This window comes from Panulirus ornatus, chromosome 72 (genome assembly GCF_036320965.1).
Source record: "Panulirus ornatus isolate Po-2019 chromosome 72, ASM3632096v1, whole genome shotgun sequence".
Lineage (NCBI taxonomy): Eukaryota > Metazoa > Arthropoda > Malacostraca > Decapoda > Palinuridae > Panulirus > Panulirus ornatus.
This window is the reverse complement of record NC_092295.1, coordinates 4,540,783-4,564,976: the sequence shown is the minus strand read 5'-3', so window position 1 is coordinate 4,564,976 and position 24,194 is coordinate 4,540,783. Positions and strand designations below refer to the sequence as shown.

The 24,194-nt window shown below is 39.8% G+C and overlaps 1 long non-coding RNA gene across 1 annotated transcript in view; it reads left to right on the top strand.

Annotated features, from left to right (window-relative positions):
• Positions 1 to 23,601, top strand: part of LOC139748095 (uncharacterized) — a 106,660-nt gene extending 83,059 nt beyond the window's left edge. Inside the window, exon 3 of the long non-coding RNA XR_011712534.1 lies at positions 23,558 to 23,601. This is a non-coding gene — a long non-coding RNA (uncharacterized lncRNA). The remainder of the gene's footprint in view (positions 1 to 23,557) is intronic.
• Positions 23,602 to 24,194: the final 593 nt, after the last annotated feature.

The following is a 24,194-nucleotide window of genomic DNA, read 5'->3' as shown; positions in this document are numbered from 1 at the left end:
GTGGAGGAAAAAGAAATGAGTCATATTGATCCTTTTGTATCGAGTTTGGATTCTACGTCGTCAGTGAAGGCTTCAACTACTTTCTTAAGTTCAGTGTCTTTATGATTATATGGTGTATATGGTTCAAGATCTTTATCATATCATCACTTATCTTTTTAAAGCACGCAAATTTTCTGTCATATTTTCAGCCATATAGATGTGATTATGTAAAGATTTAGATGAATAAGCAACCAGACAAAATATTTCAACTACGGTTTTACTTGTTTTTTTGTATGAATCTAGACATAGCTATCAATGCTCTCTCTTTTTCTCAAGCCATTTTTTCAGAAAGCATGAGTCCACGTAACAGACAGGTGGTGGATGCGGCGAGAAAAGAGCCAAGATATTCTGCTTAATTCCGAGATGAATTAATGTCTAAGACTCGTTTTTGAAGGTAATGAGAAGAGAGATGGACGAAAGAAAAAAAAAAAAAAGACTTCTCTGAAAATACATGAATGGGCGAGTGTTTTCATAAATGAAGTAGATTCAGAGAGACTTTGAAGGAAGAGAATTCTGTTGAAGAATTCAGACGTCCTCACTTTTTCGTCTCTTTTTATTTTCATTTTTCTTCCGTGACTTAATACCAGCAGTACGAAAAATATATGCGTGGCTTTGCAGGGGTTCTTTGAGTGCATATCCTCTTTCAGGCCGAGGTGATCTCCAACAGGTTGCTTCTGCATTGTGAATCACAACCTAGAAAATATAATTGATCAAGAAATTGCGTGTTGATGAAAAAAGGGTATTTTTTTTAACTGTCGTTTTTCTTTGATCCAGATGACAATATTTTCTTGATCTTCTACTTGTGGTCTTTTCTTCCGGATTTATGCTTTGAAGATGGTCTAGCGAACAAGTTGTGAAATAATCCTGTCATGAATAACTGAACATTGGTTTTAAATAAGGACTGAATGAGTGCGTAATTCAGTGAAAGACAAGATTATTCATAATCAAGCGTTGGATAAAGAAACCATGAATGATTAGATGATGAATGTACAAGCAATGGGCAGTGTATGAATAAATTCAAGAATTAAGATAATGGATTAACATGCAATAGAGAATGTGGCAGTGCATGAACCAGTTATGAATAACAGGATGGTAAATACACAAGTAATGAATAACGAGGTACTTAAGAATGTATAAACACTTCCACAACAAATGAACAATATGAATATCATGAAACAGACTATACAGTCTCCTGATTTCTCCCCTTGTTTTATCTTTTATCTATTTTTCTTTCGTATTTCCCCTCCATTCTATTTTGCTATCTCCCCTATATTTTTTTCTCTCTATCTTTTTCAATTCTCTCTTCCTCTACTTTAGTCTATCTAATATTTCTCCTTATTCTTATTTATCTTCCTTTCCTCATCAGCTTTTTCTTTCTATATCTATCTCTGGTTCCTCTTTCTCTCTCTTTTCTTTAAGATTACGAAGCATGTCATCTCTCTGCTATCTCCCTTCATAATTTCTGTTACTTTCTTTCATCCCTTCGTCCCTTTCTTCGTCAATTCTCCAGTTCTTTACTATTCTAATATAAGTTTTTATCTCTTTGGTCTTTGCGTCTCCCATATTCCTTTATACCTTCATTTTGTATATCCTCTTTCATCACACGTACTATACTTTTCTAAGATAGATGTACATTTAACTTCTTTCTTCATCTCTTACTTCCCTTTCTTTTCCAAAGTTTTTCAAAGTTTTTATCTTACGACATCTAAAACTTACTTTGATGACTTACGTGTACACAGGGGTACCGAGACAAATAATTTATTTAGAACAATGATAATCTCTCAAAGCCTCTAATCCTTTTCCTATGGTGACTATTGTTGAGGGCAGCGTTACATTCATTAGCTAAGTATTCTATATAACAAACAAGTTTTGAAGAGGATTTTGCCATAGTCGGCTGTGTCACCAAGAGACCTTCATCTCTTCAAAGAACTTTGATTTCTTTGATGTTCACCTGTTGTGTAAACATGATACAAATCAGAGTGAAGGGTTGCATGAAGGTTTGGTGAGGTGGTGTTCTCGAGAACAAAACAGGACAACGTGGGTAACCCTTGCGCTTATTCTTGTTGCTTTTTGAGTTAGAGTTTCATCTCTCTCTCTCTCTCTCTCTCTCTCTCTCTCTCTCTCTCTCTCTCTCTCTCTCTCTCTCTCTCTCTCTCTCTCTCTCTCTCTCTGGAGCACGACAGCATTTTCCCTGAGCACGACAGCATGACCCTAGATCACGTATGACCCTTGAACATGGTGGTATAAGCCTTGAGTGCGACGGTGTGGTCCTTGAGCCCAAAGATATAATAACCCATGGGCACGACTGTACGACCTTGAGGTATCATAATGGCATCTCACTGAACCACACTCTCAAGGATGAGGTCAAAGTCAGCATACTGAAAGGCTCGTACCACCGTACTTCAAGGTTATACCGTCGTGCGCAAGGGACTAAAGAAACAAACCCAAGACGTCTCTATGATGAAGCAGTTATCTCTGATAATGTAGATCTTTCACCGTGGATGAATGTGAGTCTTTACAGTCCTCGACATTGTCTTGTAGGTTTTGCAGTCATCGAACTTTACACCATCTAAGAAGTCTACATATGGACAAATCTCCTCCTAACGACCGTGTTGTAGATGAAACTTATCCGTCTGGGACATTTGCTTGTTCGTGGAACTGTGAATCACGACGAATTTGTTTTCTTTCTTACGCCTTTTTTTTCCGTTTAGAACAAAACGCTCATTTCGAGTCAGCTGGTGTTCTCACTGCTGTCCTTGCTAAAGATAGGACTCACTTCCCTTTTACTATAAATAAGTTCAACCACTTCCAGAGCTCCTCTCTCTCTCTCTCTCTCTCTCTCTCTCTCTCTCTCTCTCTCTCTCTCTCTCTCTCTCTCTCTCTCTCTCTCTCTCTCTCTCTCTCTCTCTCCCCTCAGCACGTCCCCTCTCCCCTCTATTCTTTATGGCAACCCTCAGTAAATCTTTTTCTCGTGGCGTGTGTGATAACCTAACTCACCTTCCCCACAGATGTAGCTGATACCCTGTATCTTATTTCACATCTGGTGGGGCCGTTCTCCTTACCACTGTTCTACCACTGGGGTAAAGGAACTGTTCTACCACTGAGGTAAAGGATAAAAAGACTTTATTCTCTATGGATGGGAGTAAGGACTGCTACGTCTGTTATTACAAGTTAAAACTTTATTTTCCTTTTACTTTTCTTCGACCCTTTTGGCTTAGTTTGATAAGGTTTTAGTCTTGACTTTAAATGATTTATCTCTATGGTATGAGGGGGAGGTTTGTGTACGAAAATAACATTTGTTTTAACCATCTGTATCTCCTGAAAGGTCACACACTCCATTTAACTGTTTTCCTATATTCATGATACGGGTTATATATATATATATATATATATATATATATATATATATATATATATATATATATATATATATATATATATATATATATATATATATATATATATATATATATATATATATATATAGATATATATAGATAGAGCTGTTCTTCATCTTTACAATGACTTCTTGATAATATACGAGTATCATCACACGCTTATAACCAGTTATCATAATGCACCACAGGAAGTGTGAAATTCCCGGTAATGTGGCAATAAAGAAAGTCTTTATTGTCATACCATATTCTTTTTTATTCCATAGATGTATGGTGTATATGTTGACCTATCTAGAATGTTGAGCCATTGCCCCCAACATGTGTCACTTCCTGATAAAGGCGAAAAGCCTTTCAAAAGAGAGAGATTTTCCTTTTTAACGTTTTTGCAATCAAGGACGAATATCTAGAAGATTTGTTCACGATCCAGAGAAGACATTTATAAAAGATAAATTTGGAAGAAGTTTCATTACAAATTATCTATCTAAATCTTATGTCACTTTTGAGGATGTTTAGCTTGTATAGAGGGGATATACACTATCCTAAACGTAGAGAGGCATAGATCAAGCTATCGTGAAGATTATAGATAAGAAAGATATGGCCTTTCATATGTACACTCCTCTGTGCCAGTCCATATGTGTACTGTTTGCCTTTGCTAGTGGTAAGCGATGCCAAAACATCTCGATTCCATTTCTGTTTCCAGGTTAGATATCGTAACAGTTTCTCTCAGTATCATTCTATAGGACGTCCCTTGTAAATAGTAGACTTGATGTTATACAGTGTTTTCTTGTTCTTTTAGAACTTCAGTGTTATAGTTGCTGGGTTAAGGACATTAGTATGTATGTGTATAACTTTTGAATTCTTAGGTGTATCTGTGGTCATGTCTAAAGTTGATTAAGGATCGTAAAGCACTGTTGCTTGCCCTCTCTCTCTCTCTCTCTCTCTCTCTCTCTCTCTCTCTCTCTCTCTCTCTCTCTCTCTCTCTCTCTCTCTCTCTCTCTCTCTCTCTCTCTCTCTCTCTCTCTCTCTACAGGCGTATCACGCAGCCATACAGTCCTTATACTAACGTTTTCAAGCAAATCTATTTCCCTCCGAAAACTTCTAAAAACTGCAGGTAATAGTTCAGGGTACAACCATGTGACCTGAAATAAAACTATGATAAAATACCGTACCTCCACGATGACCTTTGAGACAATTATCATTACCTGAAGAGCCTCCATAATGACCCAAGATAATACCGTGTGACCTGGCACGCCATAGTGACCTGAAAGTCGCCGTAATGACCTGTGATCGCGCTGTCATGACCTAAGGAGCCAACATATAACCTGAGGATGACCTGAAATGCCACTGCGATGACATTCAACCCGTGATCTCTAACCTTGCACCTCTCCCCTCTCACTCTACACTCCCCCAGTGAGAGTTCTCACTCTCTCTTATCCCATCCGTTACTCTCCCTCACCGCCATCACCATCCACGGATGGTATCACTCCCCCCCCCCTCCTCCCTCCACCTCTCACCACATAGGTTAAACCAAAAAAAAAAATGGAAAAAATAAACAAATGAATGGTTGGGGAAGAGGAGGAGGTTGAGGTAGAGGGAAATATTTATATAGGAAAAAAGGGAGGGAGGGAGGGAAAAGGGGAAGAGTTAGAGAGAGAGAGAGAGAGAGAGAGAGAGAGAGAGAGAGAGAGAGAGAGAGAGAGAGAGAGAGAGAGAGAGAGAGAGAGAGAGAGAGAGAGAGAGAGAGAGAGACAGACAGACAGACAGACAGACAGACAGACAGACAGAGAGGTGAGAGGAAACGACACAGACAAATAGACAGATGAACAGACAGACAGACAAGAGACAAGGAGAGATCAGACTTACCCTTTCATTCATTAAGACTTCTTCAGCACGCATGTGAAGGACATAAACAGTACCATACTACCCAGAAAACTGTCTACGCGAAAAGGGAATACTTGGGCGTTTTTCATCCCAGCATCTGATATTTGACAAGTTTCTACCATTTTGCGTCAGTCTACATCACAGTAACTACAAAACTCCTGTATATGCCAGTTCCTACGTCAGCGAGGGAGAAATGCTTTTTTTTTTTCTTCATCAATTTTCATGAAGGTGTGTGTGTTACGTTTTGACCTAAGCTTTGTAGTATAGGAAACTTGCTTGACTCTCACAGCTTTTAGGTGTATGACTAGGATACTTGATACTTCTTTAATATATATATATATATATATATATATATATATATATATATATATATATATATATATATATATATATATATATATATATATATATATATATATATATATATATATATATATATATATATATATATATATATATTCTGGTGAGAATTCACATTTAACTTTTCAAATTACAATGGACAAAACTCATTGAATATCAAATCATGTTCATGAAATCTACCTTTTAATCTTCTCACTTTGACAAATGAATCCCAGATTATAACGTTTGCTTTATATTTCAATAATTCTTCATAATACAATCCACTTACCGACTACATTATTTAAAAATTCATAACTTCTAATGTTATTGAGTGTTCTCCGGCTATCTAACTTATTCACTTCCTAGTTCCTTTATTTTTCATGATAGCTCTTATATATTTGATATCTCAAGATGATAATGCTTCAGATAATGGGTCAACATATACGAAATTCCCGATCCATTTCAGGTGAAAACTTATTTAATGGAATTTACAGGACTATTGTTAATTATCTCACTAAGTCAATAATTAGATCAGTTCTTGAAAAAAGTTGACACATTGAGTCTGCCTATCTCTTTCTTCTGCTTGAATCGATGTGAACGAAGCAGACATAACAGCATGGTACAATTGTTCATCGCCATGTATTTCCCCATTTAGTTTCTCCTTTTTCACAGCTCATCTTTTTTGACATACTAGTCTTGTGTGTATGGTATATTGTTCTTTTATCATGAAATGTCCCTGAGATCATTATGTGGGCATTTTTGTGGACTTGCCCTTTACTCGTTGTCTCTGTAATGATGGTAAGGAAATTTCTCAGCATCAAGGGAGCTATGTCTCACATTTGTCACATTGGGATGAAAGAATTTTTACAAATGCTTAACGTGATAAGAACTAGATTTATTGATGATATGGAGCACTACTGAACATTAAGTATAATTAAATATATCAATTTCGGTCGACAAATGGCGTATCAAGGGAGTTAGGTCTATTTCAATCACTTCAGGTATATTGAAAGAATGAGGGAAGCCACGTTTTTGACAATGAAGTTAATCATTTCTTATTGTATGGGATTAAACAAGAGCAAGACAAATCCAATAAAGCGTACTCGTTTATTAACTCAGCAAAAGCTACAATAATAAAAGGCATTGCTCAGAAAAAGCTATTCGTATGAAAAAAAAATCATACAGATTCTAATTACCAGAATGGAGTCTTGGATGTACTTAAGCCCATCATCTGAGAGCAAGTGTTTACACTTGTGTTTAATGAGTGCAAATGTTTACCTGCATGCATTTATATGCCTCCTCAGATAGCAAACACACGTCTTCTCTGGGAACTTAAGCTTATGATTGCAACGCTGTTGTCTACTTATGAACATACCTACAAATTTAGTTTACTTGGAGACTGTATGTCAATTTACTCATGGGTGAAATGACAGAGAACAATCAGACCATGAAAGATCTTGAGTAAATCTGCATTGTATCAGTTTTTTCATCATCATGCCTACGTAAGCAAGGAAAAAGAAATGTCAAACTCTCGAGCTTACAGTGCGTGAGAAAAATCTTTTATTGCAGTTTTTTTACTCGAAGATTACTTAAAGTCATGTTGGCAAAAAAGCTAAAGCTATGCCTGAAAAGTACGTGAAAATGAATGAGTAAAAATTTACACCGTCCATGTGAGATGATGTATATTCTCTATGATATTCCTTAAGCCATGAAAGCCCCTCAATAACCCTGAATCGCTTGATTCCATCTCTTTGATCGAAAGGGACTCAGTGTAGGACCTTTCCCGTGCAACGTTACCACCTCAACTTTGACTTAATCCCCTGTAAACAACACGTTTAAATAATCCTAATGATGGGATAAACTTCAGAAGTAGTTGGTAACACTATTCCCTTCACCCTCTTGCGTTCCAAAACGAGACTTAACGACCCAAACTGAAGACAAATGATACGAAACGGGAGGATGTGAATGTCCCCAATGGAATCCCTGAAGTCCATTTCCATTTCCCGAAGACCGACAGCCATTAATGTGGGACGAGAGAGTAATTATACGGATTTTAGAGATGTGTCTTGAACATTCTCCCGCTTCTCCGGAAGCCGTAGGCAGCCCGGAACGGGAATTATTGGTACGATGATTAAGGATCTAATTGTATATAGCTTTGGCTGTCTAAAAGGTCACCTGGAGTGACCCAGTAACGTCACGTTACTAAGAGGCAGTCTAGGTTCGTTCAGGGTCAAGGGCTGTGGGAGGTTTGTGTAAGGTCACTGTGGTATGGGGATAATTTAAGGTCATTCTAGATGTGGGTTGTGCAAGGTCATAGTGTAAGGGGTTGCGTAAGGTCACAGTGGTATGGAAGATTAATTAAGGTCATTCTGATGAGGGTTGTGTAAAGTCATGATAGTAAGGGGATATGTAAGGTCACTGCTATCAAAAACTGTGTAATTTCAGTGTGATGATGAATTTGTTTAAAGTCATTTTTAGCTGAAAGGTGAATAAGATCATTGTGGCAGAAAACAGTACAAGGAAACTGTGATAGGAAGCTGTATAAGGGCAGTGAGGAAAATGCATTAAGTACATCATTGTGAATGGTTGTGTAAGGTCATTGTGCTTAAAGATGGTATAAAGACTGTTGTGAAAAGTTGTCAAGGATCAGTGTACTTAAACCTTATAGATTCAGTTGTGAAGTATTATGAAAGGTCATTCGGTTGTTTAGAATTACTCACAACGTACAATATTATTTGCGCTGTGTACAACGCTATTAGCGAATTATTATGGATAACATTTTGAGTTTTTTCGTGGGAATGTACTTGTAAGTTCTTGAAGAAATTTAGAAATTGAATAGATTACAATAATAATAATTCTATGTTACATACATCTGGCAAAGAATATATTGTATGATATTTGGGCTCGAGGAGTTATATATTATGACCAATTTGAAATTACCTATTTGTGTTGCACGGGAGTGATTTCTATTCTCGATAGGTCCCATCTCTCGCGCTTTACTCTACTATCACACAACTTTTCATCTATGTATGCTGCCCACAGTCAGTTTCTTATAGCCCTATTTTTTCCACCACTTTTATTCAATAAATGTTCTTCTTTACATTTTTTCCTAACAAGAATCTTGCTTCATCTGGCCTTTTAGCCTCTGGTTGTCTTATCTCAGCTTTTTGTTTTAGGGATTCAAATAACAATGAATATTTGAGGAAACGATTTTCGCTACGTCAAGACAATAGAAAAGAATAAATGAAAAGAAACAAGAATGATATGATATCTAACTCCTCCTGAGTTGTATTTCAGTGGTCATTTGAGTACACTAAGCAAGTAATTCATTCAAACAACCTTTTCTAACATAATCTGATAATAGGGCGACTGAAATCTCCGAATAAGTTTGATGACTGTGGAGCCAACTGTAAGAATCTGTTCAGCACAGTGGAATACATGGGTTGAGCCCCTATATCTATCGCTCTCCTCCTTTCTCTCTCTTTTATTAGCTTTTTCGTCCACACCACACTGCCACGTGCCCTCCAAATCAAGCCTCCCACATTCTTCAACTTCCAAAACCTTCCCCTTCAAACAACAATCAAGAGAGGTCTTCGAGTCTTTATCTCCAGCCTACAAAGGTATTTCTTATCGATTATCTTGTCTCCTTGCAGAGGCATATTAGCTCTGTCTGGCATACTTATCAGTGAAATCCTGTCTGCCATTGGGAAGCGCTTGCGCTGCGTTGATATATCAAAATAGATATTTATAAAAAGTCAAAAGACTTTTTGAACATTTTTTTCAAGCAAAAAATTTTTAAATCTAGTGGAGAGTCCTGGACTATCCTCCTGAAGTTTTTGAGTTCGAAGATATGTAACAGACAGACAAATAGCCATGGAAGAACAGATATTCGAATCATTTACATACACACATAGATACAGAATTAATTCTTGATCGAAACCTACGATCAAATTAGTATAGTTTGCTTGCTTACGCTGCCGTATCCTAAACATTACCTTACCAGAAACAGAGAAAAACCAAGATCAACGTGGAATCATGGTTATACGTCTGAAAATATGAAGCAGTGAGCAGATGAAGTATATGGGAAAGCCAGACGACAGAAGACATGATGGTCTGTGATAAAGTTATCTGTTGGAGAACAGTGTTTGTATCTCTTACTCCTAATCTAGACAGTCGGAGAGAGAGTATAATAAAGTAGAAGGCTCCTCCCCATCCACCACTGGAGATGGGGACAGAATAGTAAACCATAAGGCTCCTCCCCGCCCAGTGCACCACTATAGATGAAGACAGGATAGTAAAGCAGAAGGCTCCAGCCCACCTACCACTACAGATGGCGACAGGATAGTAAACCAGAAGGCTCCTCCCCCACCCAACCTACCACTGCAAATGGAGACAGGATAGTAAACCAGAGGGCTCCTCCACACCCAACCTACTACTACACATGTAGACAGGATAGTAAAGCAGAAGATGAGGGAACTCTCTAGCCTACGGACTCCAAAAGCAGAAATTACCCCCCGGGGCAAGGTAATGACGTAGTGAGTGATGATCAATGCAATCACTCGCGCAAGATTGGGCAGGAAATGGTGAGAGGAAGCCGGTTGCAGAGGCCTTAGCGCTCTATTCATACACTCTACTGGGATGAGTTTGTCCACACACTTTTGCTTGAGTGAGGTGAACCATTGAGAGACATTGTATCGTACTTATAGTGTCAGTGTGTTCAAGCATTCCGTTTTATTAAGTAAAGTTGTAGGATCATTTCAAGTAGTGTTCATTCACGCTCTTATTCTAAAAGTTGAATGTACGTAGGATCTCGCACTCAAGTGTTTTTTCGCACAATACTTGAGTTTTATAAATCTTCCACAGACTCACTGTGATGATTTCCAAGCATTCTCTTGGACTAAAGTCTGTTGACTCACGCTACTTGTTAATTGTTGGCTATATCCTTGTATTTCTTCACACAATCAACTGAAGGTGCGTTTTGTAAGCCTTAAGTCTGTATGTAGTCTTTTTGAATACCATTACTGTACTCGAGTGAGTGTATATTACTAAGGTGAGTGCGTTCATTAATTACATTATAGCTTCATCTTAAATTAAGGTAAACCATATCACGTACTCATATGAGATAAGTCTGTTCCTGTATCTTGCGTAACTGCTCCCAGTGTTTACACACTTCAATCGTCTAAAGAGTGTTGAATGAGGGTCTTCACTTGAGTGTGTCCTCAAGCACTGTACTTAATTAATGTGTATCTCAACACGCACTATCTTGGTAACATGAGTCGGTTTGCACACACACACACACACACACACACACACACACACACACACACACACACACACACACACACACACCTTACTTCTGCCTCCTATAGGAATAAACCAATTAACTATGAAATAAGTGCTTTACTAAGCAATGAAACTGACTAATGAATTCTGACCATCAGTTAGGTAAATGCTCTCATGCAGTTCGTCCTCAGTATACCTCCATAAGTGTAAGAATATCCAATTGATACTTTAATGAACAGGAAAAATTCTCTCAATTGAATCGAGACTTATTGTAATTTGTCCGGAAGATAAAACATGTTTCTTTTTTAATTTAGAATATTTTTTATATACTTTTTCTCTCGTATTCGTAACCCGACTTTCGGATAACATTTGTTCTAAGGTTTATAATCAAGTTAAGCGACTTAGTATAGCTGTAAAAAAAAACATAATGGGTAATGGTTCCACTGTAATTGATTTTTATTTGATATATATCTTTTTATGCCATTATCAAAGGTCACGAGGAAATAGCGAGATAGCAAAATGTGTCGAGATAAGGGAGGAGAAATGAGAAAGGAATTAAGTGAGTGGGAAATGGGCAAAGAAATGGAGAAATGAGAATTGGTAGTTTTTTCCAAGTAATCCGTTTGTAGCTCGATATAAGACTTGACCATTCAAATGGACCGCGATTCTGACAACACCCGAATCAGAACAGATTATAAGGCAACCTTCCCTACACTCGGGAAATCCATGGAAGATACAGAGTACAGCATAATTCAACAACCAAGCACCCAGCCCACAGCAGAAGCACTCACAAGATATCGTCGGGTCAGATGGAGCCAGTTCAGTCCTCATATCCGTTCCTGTATTCCCCGTAATCGATGATATGTCTGTGAGAACCTCTCGCTAGCCACTGGTTTCATCGTGTTAATAGCGAATCGGAAACCGGAGCTAATAGCAAGGTTTCTGCCGCTTCTGCTACCGCTGCTCCTCTGGGCTTTGCTAGTTCGCAAGGGCCTGAGGCTAGTTTGGAAGTGGAGAGGCAAGGAGAGCTATGGGTCTGCTAGTTTCAAGGAGATTTTGACTAGGTTAGAATGGAAAAGCATCAAATACGGAGTCTAATGGCGTATAGGTGCCTCCTATATCGTGTGTGTGTGTGTATGTGTGTGTGTGTGTGTGTGTGTGTATGTGTGTGTGTGTGTGTGTGTGTGTGTGTGTGTGTGTGTGTGTGTGTGTGTGTGTGTGTGTGTGTGTGTGTGCGTGTGTGCACCTGACACAGCGCTCGGGAGGAAGGCCGATCTTACATCAATTTAGGGAGAAATTATCGTCTATTGTGGATTAACTGCGCGTTGCAGTGGCACGCCCAACAATATACATATATACTATGGTAAGACTGTTGCAATATTGACAGTAATTCCCAATAGCAGCTCAACCATAACTACATTCCATCGTTTATAGAGATGCAAGAATCATCCATTGCAAATTAATCAGTACTCTTTTTTGTGGTCACCTGTTTGTTATTACTTACATGTTCTGTACTGGGAGGAAGTTCTATATGCCTGGTGCCACATCCCTCGAACTTTCTCTAATATCATGCAACTTTTATATATTTCTTTGGGCTACATACGTCTACTATCTCATAATCCAGTTTATTCCAGTCATCCACTACAAATTTGCTATCAAGATACATCTATGCATCTTTTTTAACAAGTTTCTTAATTTCATATCAAGGTGTCTATTGTTTTACCTTTGTATCTTTCGAAGAACTGTTCACTGATTGTATGATATGGGCTTAAAATTAAAAGGTTCTGTGATCAGGTCACCCATTAATCCTCTTTCTTCCATGGTGAACAAATGTGAGACCTCTAACCTATTCTTGTAACTCACAGGAAGGGGTGAAATAATTTTTCTTGTCAGGCTCTGTCATTCTGTTTCTGACACTACCTCGCCTGTGTGGGAAGAGGGTGGGACACATGGAATAGACTAAAATATTAGAAAAAGAATGGTGTTATACTGTCTAAAAAGAAGATGACATGCATAATAAGCAGGCAGAAATAATTGATTAAAGAGAATAATCTAAGACCAAAAATTTATCAGATATAGGGTGAATGGAATGCATGGAAAAATTACCAAACAAAAGTATTCATGATCCAAGAGAAATATATAGAAAAGGAAAATATATAGAGACTCTTAAGTAAGGCTTCAACATAGGAGTATGAGATCTGCAAAGAGTGACAACTGACAATAGAAGACTTGTCAGTTGGCATAAAACACTTCCAGATGATTTTTGTATAGACGAGCATGTAATGTGTGAGTGTGTGTGTGTATATATAGGTGTGTGTGTGTGTGTGTGTGTGTGTATGTGTGTATGTGTGTGTGTGTGTGTGACTACAGAGAACAAGGGTTGAAAGAGACGAGTAATGTCTGTGGTGAGTGTTAAGCGCTATCCCTTCCTTATGAGGATATCTCGTCAAGCGAAGTACTCTCTCTCTCTCTCTCTCTCTCTCTCTCTCTCTCTCTCTCTCTCTCTCTCTCTCTCTCTCTCTCTCTCTCTCTCTCTCTCTCTCTCTCTCTCTCTCTCTCTCTCTCTCTCTCTCTCCACTTCACCTCAATCCTCTCTCCCTCTGTTATCCTCCCTCCTCCATCCTTCCAAATCCCTGCCTCCATCTCTTGTATCATCCATCTTATCTCTATTTGATCTCGTTTATTCCTGCTCCATATGCATCACATTCAGACCATCTTCCTTGCTGCCTGCTCAACCTGTTTTCCATCTGAACTATCTGTTTCATTTTTTGGTTTCAACCACGCCTTTATTTTTCCTTCACAAGTTTCGTTGTTTGAGTTATCTGCTTCATGCTTTTTCCACCTGTTTCATTTGCGATCCGTGTGTTTCAACGCTTTCCCATTTTTTTCCCTATGTGTATCCCATTTGTTTCAATCCTGCTCCATTTGAACCATTTGTTTCGAGCATGTCCCATATGTTTCGTACCTTCTGGGTCTGTTGTATGTCGGCAGGACTTGCTACATACGAGATTCATTTATTGTTTTCTCGATACTCGAACGATTCGCGATTTGCTTTTGTATTTATCTCGTCGACGACCTGTCTGTTCTCTGCTGGTTGAACTGTCCAGTGTGACGGTGGTTAGAAATGACGGTATGATCCGTGAACACGACGGTAACCAACCCCCCCACCTTGTATATGACTGGTTGGTCTTTGACCCAATCCTCAAGGGTCAGATCAAAGATGACCTGAACATATCGGAACTGTTTTTGCGCTAGGGCTGTCTTGGGGCCATGATTAACACACTGCTTTAATATCAGCTTCTATGCCGTCGTTGATGTAACCCGTTGTGACAGATAACAGATACGACAGCAACGGCACTTGAGTCGAGATAAAGAAGACATATCTACATATCATAAAGATTAGCATATACAAAGTCCCCCTCCTGATATTCACATAGGTTATTCCATCTCTATAAATTTTGAGATGTTTTTCAAAGTTTTTAGAAGGTATATCACACTATATACTCTTTCTATTCCAAAAAAAACTCCAGTATTTAACTATAATATTCTATATATTCTATAAATATTCTATAATCAAGGATTTGTTCTCGACAAAAACATAGATATGGTTTAAGGTAGCTTCAACCCTTACATGGGTTGAGAATCCGAATAATTTACTTAAATCCTCAAGATTAATTGGGTGAAAAAAAAAGTGATCTCTGGAGTTCGTCTAACTACTGTGTTATATGTGAGACTTGAGCAACCGTTCCTCTGTTATTAGTATTCACAGTTACCACCGAATATACATGGGATATGGCCGGGATTCCAACCCACAGACCTGGATAACACGCGTCCCAGAGTCTAATCCAATGCTCCACATGGTTGATTATTGACAAGGTTACCAAGCTGAGGATCCAATATAGCTTGGCGATATAGTTCTATAGCTTCATTATAGCAGCTACAGCGGCACAATGTCGTTGATGTGAGCTCCGTACAAGTCTTCAGCCTTGGTTAGATGTAAAGTTGATTTATAAACAGCACTATAAGCATATAAAAATGATTTTGTTTTTCAAGTCATTGCCCTGATATCAGAGCAAGTATAAAGCCAAAGAAGTGTGCAGTGTAATCTATCTCTTTATACATACATATATATATATATATATATATATATATATATATATATATATATATAGAGAGAGAGAGAGAGAGAGAGAGAGAGAGAGAGAGAGAGAGATTACTTCAGTCTGGACGAGAGAATATAATCGCAAATGTGTTGAAAACATCATTTACACAGGCATTGCTTAAAAATGATACTCCTACAACCTTTGGATAATTGACTGAATTTACTGAAAAAGAAAATAAACTCTACACCCATAGAGTTTGGAAAACCAGATTCTAATGTAGCTGCTTAAGTAACAGATCTATCATTCATTCTAAACATACTTATCAATTCAAGTCTAGTGGCCAATAGAGCAATAGGGAATAAGGCTGAGGTAACACATAGACGGTAAGAGAGTCATTATCTACATATTCTTTCACTTTCATTAGCTCTGGTAGGACTCCGGGGGGAGTTGACAGACTGACAGACTGTTGTCGCTGGTGTTGGTGGTTCTGTTGGTGCTGGAGGAGTAGGAGTAGGTCGTGGTGGAGATTGTGGTGTCAAGTACAAAGACAGCAGCAGGGCTAGGAGTGTCAGAGCATCACAGAAAATGGGAACTTGGAAGACAGACATAAATGTGTAACACTCAGAATGTATTCTTGGGTGCAGTGGTGTATGGTGGATTTATAAATAGATAAGTATATGTATATATATATATATATATATATATATATATATATATATATATATATATATATATATATATATATATATATATATATATATATATATATATATATATATATATATATATGTATATAATATTACCATATCTACTGATGCTCAGACTTCCAAGGATTGACATTTCCGCCACCATCAACAGCTTGCGGACATCTATAGTTTCCCTCTCTGATTTGCATATCCAGTGAAGGATCTGTTGTAGCTACAACATTGCCCCTTATAAGTTTGAGTATTGCAAAGATATTCATTGTAAACGATAATCATAGTATTAGAACTGAACGTCTTTCATTAATGCTCATCATATGTAGCTGTGAAAATAATGTCATCATCGCTATAAAACCCAGTAATTATTATCATCACTATCATTAACCTTTACGTATACTTGAAAAGACCAATGTCACTATTCACTTTGGTCATTTTCAATTAGTCATATCTTAGTCACAACATTACAACCATTATATATCATTTCAACCAATCTTAGCTGACACCATTTCCTCTATAGATCATCTTCCCTACTACCTACCAGTGGCAATAGAATATCATCACTATCGGTTAATAATGATTCTTATCAACTTGACCATAGCTGTCAATTAGCAAACATACCTGCAATGTAACCAACAATCAACACTCACACTTCCATTACAACTACCAGTTAACAGTCATAATTCCATCACAACCATCTATCAGCATTCAAACTCCACTGCAACCATCAGTAAACATTCAACATCCATTGTAACTATCATCAAACATTCAACCTCCACTGCAATCATCAATAAGCATTCAACCTCCACTGCAACAATTAGTTAACATTCAACCTCCAATAACATTCAAGCTCCTCTAAAACCATCATTCAACATTCACACTTCCTCACAATCATCGACCAACATCTAGTAGCCAGAGCAAAACAAAATTTTCAATATTTCTATTATAATCACTGTCACTATCCGCTGTTGTCAGTTATCGTCATCCTCATCTACTACCATTATCATCATTCTTCATCACCACCAACAATTTCAGTCAGTCATGATCATCACGACCCAGAAATAAAAAGGAATATGTTCATCCTTATAGTACCAGGTGTTTTCAAGATTCTGCAAAACCATTGACTCGGATTATCACCATCAACGACCCCATTCATCACCATTACTATTTCCCAAGACCACCACCAACACCGCCACGATCACAATCAACATTTCTAGTCCTCACAATCACCATCCCACACAGTCAACCCGCCGTCTCCCTCTCCTTTGCCTCCGGCTCTGACCTCTCTCTCCCCACCACTACCCCAACAATATCGCCAGCATCCATGCTTCACCCACGCTAGCTGAGTGTGTTGCTGATATGTCCACCAGCTAAGGAAGAGAGAGAGAGAGAGAGAAGGAGAGAGAGAGAGAGAGAGAGAGAGAGAGAGAGAGAGAGAGAGAGAGAGAGAGAGAGAGAGAGAGAGAGAGAGAGAGAGAGAGAGAGAGAATATCCCTCCATGAAACAATAGTAAGTGTAAGCCCTTGGGGACCTGGTCAGCGCCGTAGTTTGATATGCAAATTATATGGTACCCTTGTGATGAGGACCCAGCCTATTTGCGATGTCAACTGCATACGTGGTCATTATATCGTCTGGGCGAGTGCAGGTCCTGGGTCGCTCATAACACGCCCAGGAACCAGATCTACGTCGTTAACAGACAGACTTGCTTGTTTCTCTGGAAATTCCTTTTACCTCATGTTAGAACGGGATCTGCAGGAATTTCTTGGGGGTGACTCTGGTAGTTTATTATTGTCGCTGTGTCTCCTCTCAAGGGACAGATAGCGACGCGGGAGGGCAAGTGGATGTTGCAGTGTTCTATAAACGGAGGGTGGCGGCTGACGAGGGAGGGGGAACAGGGCGGGAGGAGGGGGCGGACATGGGTTAGGACTGCAGGAGAGGACTAGGGGATAGTGTGGGCTAGGGGCTGGGGACTGGGGAAGGCCCAGTGTCTCTGTTGTCCCGGCCGTGTGTAAGATAAGTGGGAGGTTGGACTATTATTGTCTCCTGTCGCGGATGGGGCTATGAATATCCTCTTCAGCTCAAGGTTGGGGTGGCAGCGTTAGTCCAGGCTTCCCACTGGAACGGCGCCGCTGTGTTGTTGTCATGAGGGTTTCCAGGCAGTCCGAAAGGACTTCCATGGTCAGTCTCTGGACGCTCCGTGTCAGTTCTGTGCTTCGGGTGAATTTCCAGCGACTTACACTAATAGAGAAGATAAATGGCTGGAAGCTAAGCAACCATAACCCAAGAGAATTTCTCTCAGTCGTCATTGCTATATCACTTTATGTACTGGAATATAGAAAAGATTAAGTGACTCTGTCATTTGAAATGATGCTTAAGTATAAAGCATTTTGCCCTTCCCGTCAGAGCAGCTAGTCATATGTGTCGTGTTCTGAGAATTGTGATCACCTAGTTTCTCTGAGAGCATCATCTTGTTCATCTTGTTCCTCAAATGTTCTTTATAGGAAAGCCGTGTTCTCCCGCCTCCCCTGAGACATTACAAGCTGCAATTGAATCTCTCTTCAGCAGCTAAGCGCCGAGGACTGACCTTCCTCCTAAACTTAGCGTATGGTTGGCGAACTTAGGTGACAACGTTGTCTGACTTAATTGGTTTTGACCGTGGCGCCCCCGCGAGGCTCCGGCTGTGTTGTCCGCCATTCTACTCCTCGCAGCAACCTGGTTAGCATCCACGCCCGCGGCCTTTACTGACGCGGGTGAAGGGGCCGGCGTGGCGACGCTCTCTGAGGTCTTACTAAGATAGTGGGAGGGAAGGGTAATGTGAGGAGGCTTGCTGTAGTGGCTATCTAGGTCAGGTCAGAGATATGAGGGATTAGGTGAGATTTTGATGATGGGAGGGATGCAGTCGTTGATGGAGAGGTGGTCATGGAAAAGCAGTACTTTTAGGAGGATGGTAAGGGTCAAGTAACTGATAAAGAGGAAGCGTTGGAGAAGCAGTAGACATATGAGGTCGTCGTCTGCGTGTTTTGGTGAGGTTAGGATTTTGAGTTTGATGTGTGTCTTTGTGAGATGATGGCTGAAGACAGGGCTTTCACATGGTGATGTGATTCTGTAGTTACGTGCCTGTGACAGTCTGATAAGGATTAGATCGTAAACCTGATGAGCTAATTATATTGTTGAGGTCGTGAACTTAGTGAGATGTCATCTTGGTAATGTGACTCAGCATCACTAAACGATCATTTCTATGTGAATAGTGATGCACAAGACAGGGGAGGTGCTGATATGCAGGAATAGTAACTTCAAGAGAGTGATGAGAAAGACAACTCTCTCTCTCTCTCTCTCTCTCTCTCTCTCTCTCTCTCTCTCTCTCTCTCTCTCTCTCTCTCTCTCTCTCTCTCTCTCTCTCTCTCTCTCTCTCTCTCTCTCTCTCTCTCTCTCTCTCTCTCTCTCTCTCTCTCTCTCTCTCTCTCTCTCTCTCTCTCTCTCTCTCTCTCTCTCTCTCTCTCTCTCTCTCTCTCTCTCTCTCTCTCTCTCTCTCTCTCTCTCTCTCTCTCTCTCTCTCTCTCTCTCTCTCTCTCTCTCTCTCTCTCTCTCTCTCTCTCTCTCTCTCTCTCTCTCTCTCTCTCTCTCTCTCTCTCTCTCTCTCTCTCTCTCTCTCTCTCTCCTCATCTCTCCCCTGACCCACTTCTAATTACTTCATTGTGGCTTCATTAGCACTGGCCTGCTCTCGCTCCCTCAATCAAAGCAGATTATGACGTGGTATTAATGGGCCCCGCTGACCACTGCCCGCTTGTCTACTGCAGAACTCGTGCACTGGAAAATAGATATTGATTTAGAGATGGAAGGCTTTGTGGATTTAATCATATCCCTCCGCCGGTAGTGGGTAGGGCAAGAGCCTTCTCCAACGTCATCACCACGACACTGCTCCAGGCGTAGTGGGCATGACAGAGGGAAGAGTTCTCGGGACCAAAGTGGATGGGGTGCGACGGGGCTGAAGGGGGGTGATGGAGTCCTTGACGATCACAAGGAACCGAAATGGGAGAACCACTTTAAAGACGACACAAATTGGTCACTAAGACCAAAATGGATGGGTGTGCGACAGGGTTAAGCGGCCCCTTGAGGATCACAGAAAACCAAAGAGGATGACCCACCTTAGGCACGACAATCTAGGGAGCAAAGTGGATGTCGTGAGACAGGGCTCAAGGGCCCTTGATCACTAGAAACCAAAGTGTGAGAGCCTCTGTAAGGATAACACTGAACTAAGGATGTATAACGAATTTCTGGGAGAAAATGACTGGGGTGTGACGGAGAAAGAATTCAGGAGTTTGGGATACAATAAGGGAAGGAATAGGGTTTATACAGCCAAAGGGAATCTAATCAATATTGAGATGAGAGAGTGTCGCCTTAAAGACAATGGTGGTTTCTAGTCTTTTGGAAAATTATATATACTTAACCACATAAACAGACGTAAAGCAAACTCGAATATTTAGAGTTAATAGATCTAAGATAAGGAAGAAAATGGGGACCATTTTCTGGTGACACTGTAGCTTAAGGTCAAGGTGTTGAATTGATGCTGGGAAGACTCGTGTTCTATCCCCTACGATAGTGTTCTTTGTAATGGCATATGTCAGAATTGATTCTTTTCTAAATGAAGGTGGTTATAGTGTTCTAATTCAACAGGAGTAACAGAGAATGATAAAACCTCTGAGAGAAAATATCATATCAAAATCTGCAAAGTATGTAATATCATTTAGAATAAAAGTGTTGTTTGGTAAAAATGGGTATGAATTTGATATAAAAGAATGAAAAAATTTATTTATAAGATGGAACAAGGAAAATTACACATTATGGATGACAAGAAACAGAAGACAGTAAACAAAACAAAACGATTATTTTTTTTATATGTATATGAGATGTGACTCCCATTCGCACGATAAATATTACAAGATGTGATTAAAGGCAAGAACAACAGACTGTCTGTGATTGGCTCGTAGATTAGCAATTCCTATAGATTAATCAACTCGAGTCCTCACGAATTGACGAGTTGCATGCTAAACTCCTGTTTGTCCAAGACGATGGAGTGAAATCAACCAATTTGGCATCGAGCAAAGATGACAGACAGGGACAAACTAACTTCCTACAGAGAGAGAGAGAGAGAGAGAGAGAGAGAGAGAGAGAGAGAGAGAGAGAGAGAGAGAGAGAGAGAGAGAGGAGAGACTCAGTTAAATAACCCACCTAATGACACTAACTATGCCGTCCTATCGAGGCAATGATCCCATACTACTAATACCTTCAAAGTGTTACCTCAGGGACAGTAAGGCAGATGATTCTCTCTCTCTCTCTCTCTCTCTCTCTCTCTCTCTCTCTCTCTCTCTCTCTCTCTCTCTCTCTCTCTCTCTCTCTCTCTCTCTCTCTCTCTCTCTCTCTCTCTCTCTCTCTCTCTCTCTCTCTCTCTCTTCCACTCTACTTCTCTCTCTCTCTACCTCTCATTCTCTCCTCTCTCTCTCTTCTTCATCCCTACATCTCTCTCCATCTCTCTCCTCTCACTCTCCCATCTCCAATTCTCTCTCTCACTCTCTCTCTACTCTCTCTCCACTCCACTTCCTCCACCTCCTCCTCCACTCTCTCCTCGCATCTCGCTCCTCTCCTCTCTCTCTCTCTCTCCTCATCTCTCGCTCTCTCTCTCTCGCTCCTCTCTCTCATCTCCTCTCCTCTCGCCTCTCTCTCTCTCCTCTCCCCTCCCTCCCTCGTCTCCTCTACTCCTCTCTCCTCTCTCTCTCTCTCTCTCTCTCTCTCTCTCTCTCTCCCCCAGCAAATACCCTTAGCAAGAGAGACAAACAGACAGACGCAAACGCAGTATTTACCTACGACTATCTAGCACGAGATTTTGCCGAAAGGAGAGAGAGAGAGAGAGAGAGAGAGAGAGAGAGAGAGAGAGAGAGAGAGAGAGAGAGAGAGAGAGAGAGAGAGAGACGGGTGGGGGGAGGGAGACTGAACAGCAACAGATCTGAATCAGATCTGACGTATACAACAGCCGTACTCCTCAGTGTTATCTTGCTTAATTTCCTTGCAAACACAGACACTGGGAGACATTTGCATGACAATATCAGACCCTGACACGACTAGCAATAATCTAAAACTTCCTTGTGGTGAGAGAGAGAGAGAGAGAGAGAGAGAGAGAGAGAGAGAGAGAGAGAGAGAGAGAGAGAGAGAGAGAGAGAGAGATCAGAAGAAGAAGATGAAGAAGAAATAGAAGAAGAAGAAGAAGAAGAAGAAGAAGAAGAAGAAGAAGAAGAAGAAGAAGAAGAAGAAGAAGAAGAAGAAGAAGAAGAAGAAGAAGGATGAAACCACAATACACACACACACACACACACACACACACACACACACACACACACACACACACACACTTTGACTAAGTTCATCAGAACGACGGTACGACCCTTAGGTATAATGAACTTGGCCTCTGACCTAAATTTTAAGACAAAACAAAATCCAGCCCATCATCCGTAAGTGTCGCATCGTCGTGTTAAGGGATCGTAACCGTGTGCTCAAGAATCGCACTGTCGTGCTCTAGGAACGCACCGTCGTGCTCAAGGATCGTACCTTCGTGGCTAGGGGTTCGCACCGTCGTGATCAACGATCGTACCGTCGTGTTCTGAGATCGTACCGTCGTGATCAATTGTCGCACAGTCAACGGGGGTAGAAAGATACCCTCAGTACCGGAAGTTAAGAATGCAAGCAATGGGTGAAGTTGTGACGGCTCTAATAATTTAGGAGAAAAATAACCTGAACGACAGAGGAAGCCTGGAATACCTGATATATCCTGGAGAACATAACAGAAGAAAAGGTTGACAAGTACTGAAGGCAGTGTGGATTATTGACAAGCCATACTTATGTCTGAGATGAGGGGTGAGGGAGAGAAAGAAAGAGAGACAGACAGACAGACATACAGACAGATAAACAGAAAAAAAGACAGATATACAGACATACACACAGATAAGAGAGAGAGAGAGAGAGAGAGAGAGAGAGAGAGAGAGAGAGAGAGAGAGAGAGAGAGAGAGAGAGAGAGAGAGAGAAACATAATAAGTTTAATCTTTTCGAAAATAGAAGCATAAGAGATATTGATTAAGAATTGAGAGGAAAAATATTAAATATATAAGAAAAGGATTGTAAAAATCTGAATAAACAGCATCAGAAAAAGGAAGGACATGGTAAAGAAATGTTGAAAGTAAGAATAGAGATAAGAGAAAAATATTGAAACAAAAGAATGAAAATGAGAGAAAGTCAAAATACAGGAGCAACTCTAAATCCATCTTACAGCGACCTGTAATATATTAGTGCAGCATTTACATCAGAATTCATGATAGTAAACTACATTTCATGCAGTTGTATTATGTGTCTAGTTTCCCTAGAATTTAGTAATCAAAAAATGCATCATGATGCAGTTTCTACACTGTATCCTTATCTAAAATTCTCTTTACATTCCTTTGTATAGCAAGGTTAAGACTGCATCGCTTGCATTCAGGTTAATCATATGCACCGGGTAAAGCCATCAGGAGGGTGTAGAAGGCGCTGACTAAATGGGTTAGCAGTCAGTAAGCGGCCTCATAGTTTGCATACCGAAAGGCTAATGTTGTCAGATGATAATGTAAGGGTGTGTTCAGCGCAGAGTTATCATAAGACTTTCATTGGAAAAGTTAATTATTTTGTCAGACCAGAATGTCTGTACAATCCAGTTGGTCAGATTTCTTTTATTTTTTCCCCATTTTCATTCTGAACTGTTTATTTGTGACTTACATGACATTTCCTTTTTACTTTTCAGTCAAGATGTGAAATCCCAACCAGAAGAAAATTGGCTGCTTTGAGGTAATTAACAAATGGGTTTTTTTCTAATTCTCTAGAAATATTTACATCATATAGCTTTCTACTTTTATTCCTTTCATTTTTCTTTAATATCCGTCTCTGTCTTTTTAAAAGCTAAAAGCAATGCTGATCTTAGTCACTTTACTATACATTCTCCATCAATTCCACTTGTAATTTTGTCCATACTATAGATATAACATATTCATTCCAGTGACTTGCTGTCCTTCCCTATGTCTTCCCTGAGTCTCACAGAATTATCTTGATCACCTGAGGGAGGTGGTGAAGATTACTTCGTTTTTTCCCATTGGTTACCATGTTTTGAAGTTGACGACCTAAATGGCCCAAGAAGTTGTTAGGTTTCAAACCCCAAATAGCCCAAACTTGAACTTAAATCGTATACATCAGCTCGCTTACCATCATTTTCATCAACCGTTATACAGACTACATATTCCATCTTCCATCACCCTCTTCTTACGAATACACACCCCACTTATGGCGTTATATTTGTCTTCTTTCTGCATACTAAACTTTCTTCAACAACAAACCAGGTATGACATATTCACTGTTGTCTTCTTTTCTTCTTCTTCCTCATCCAT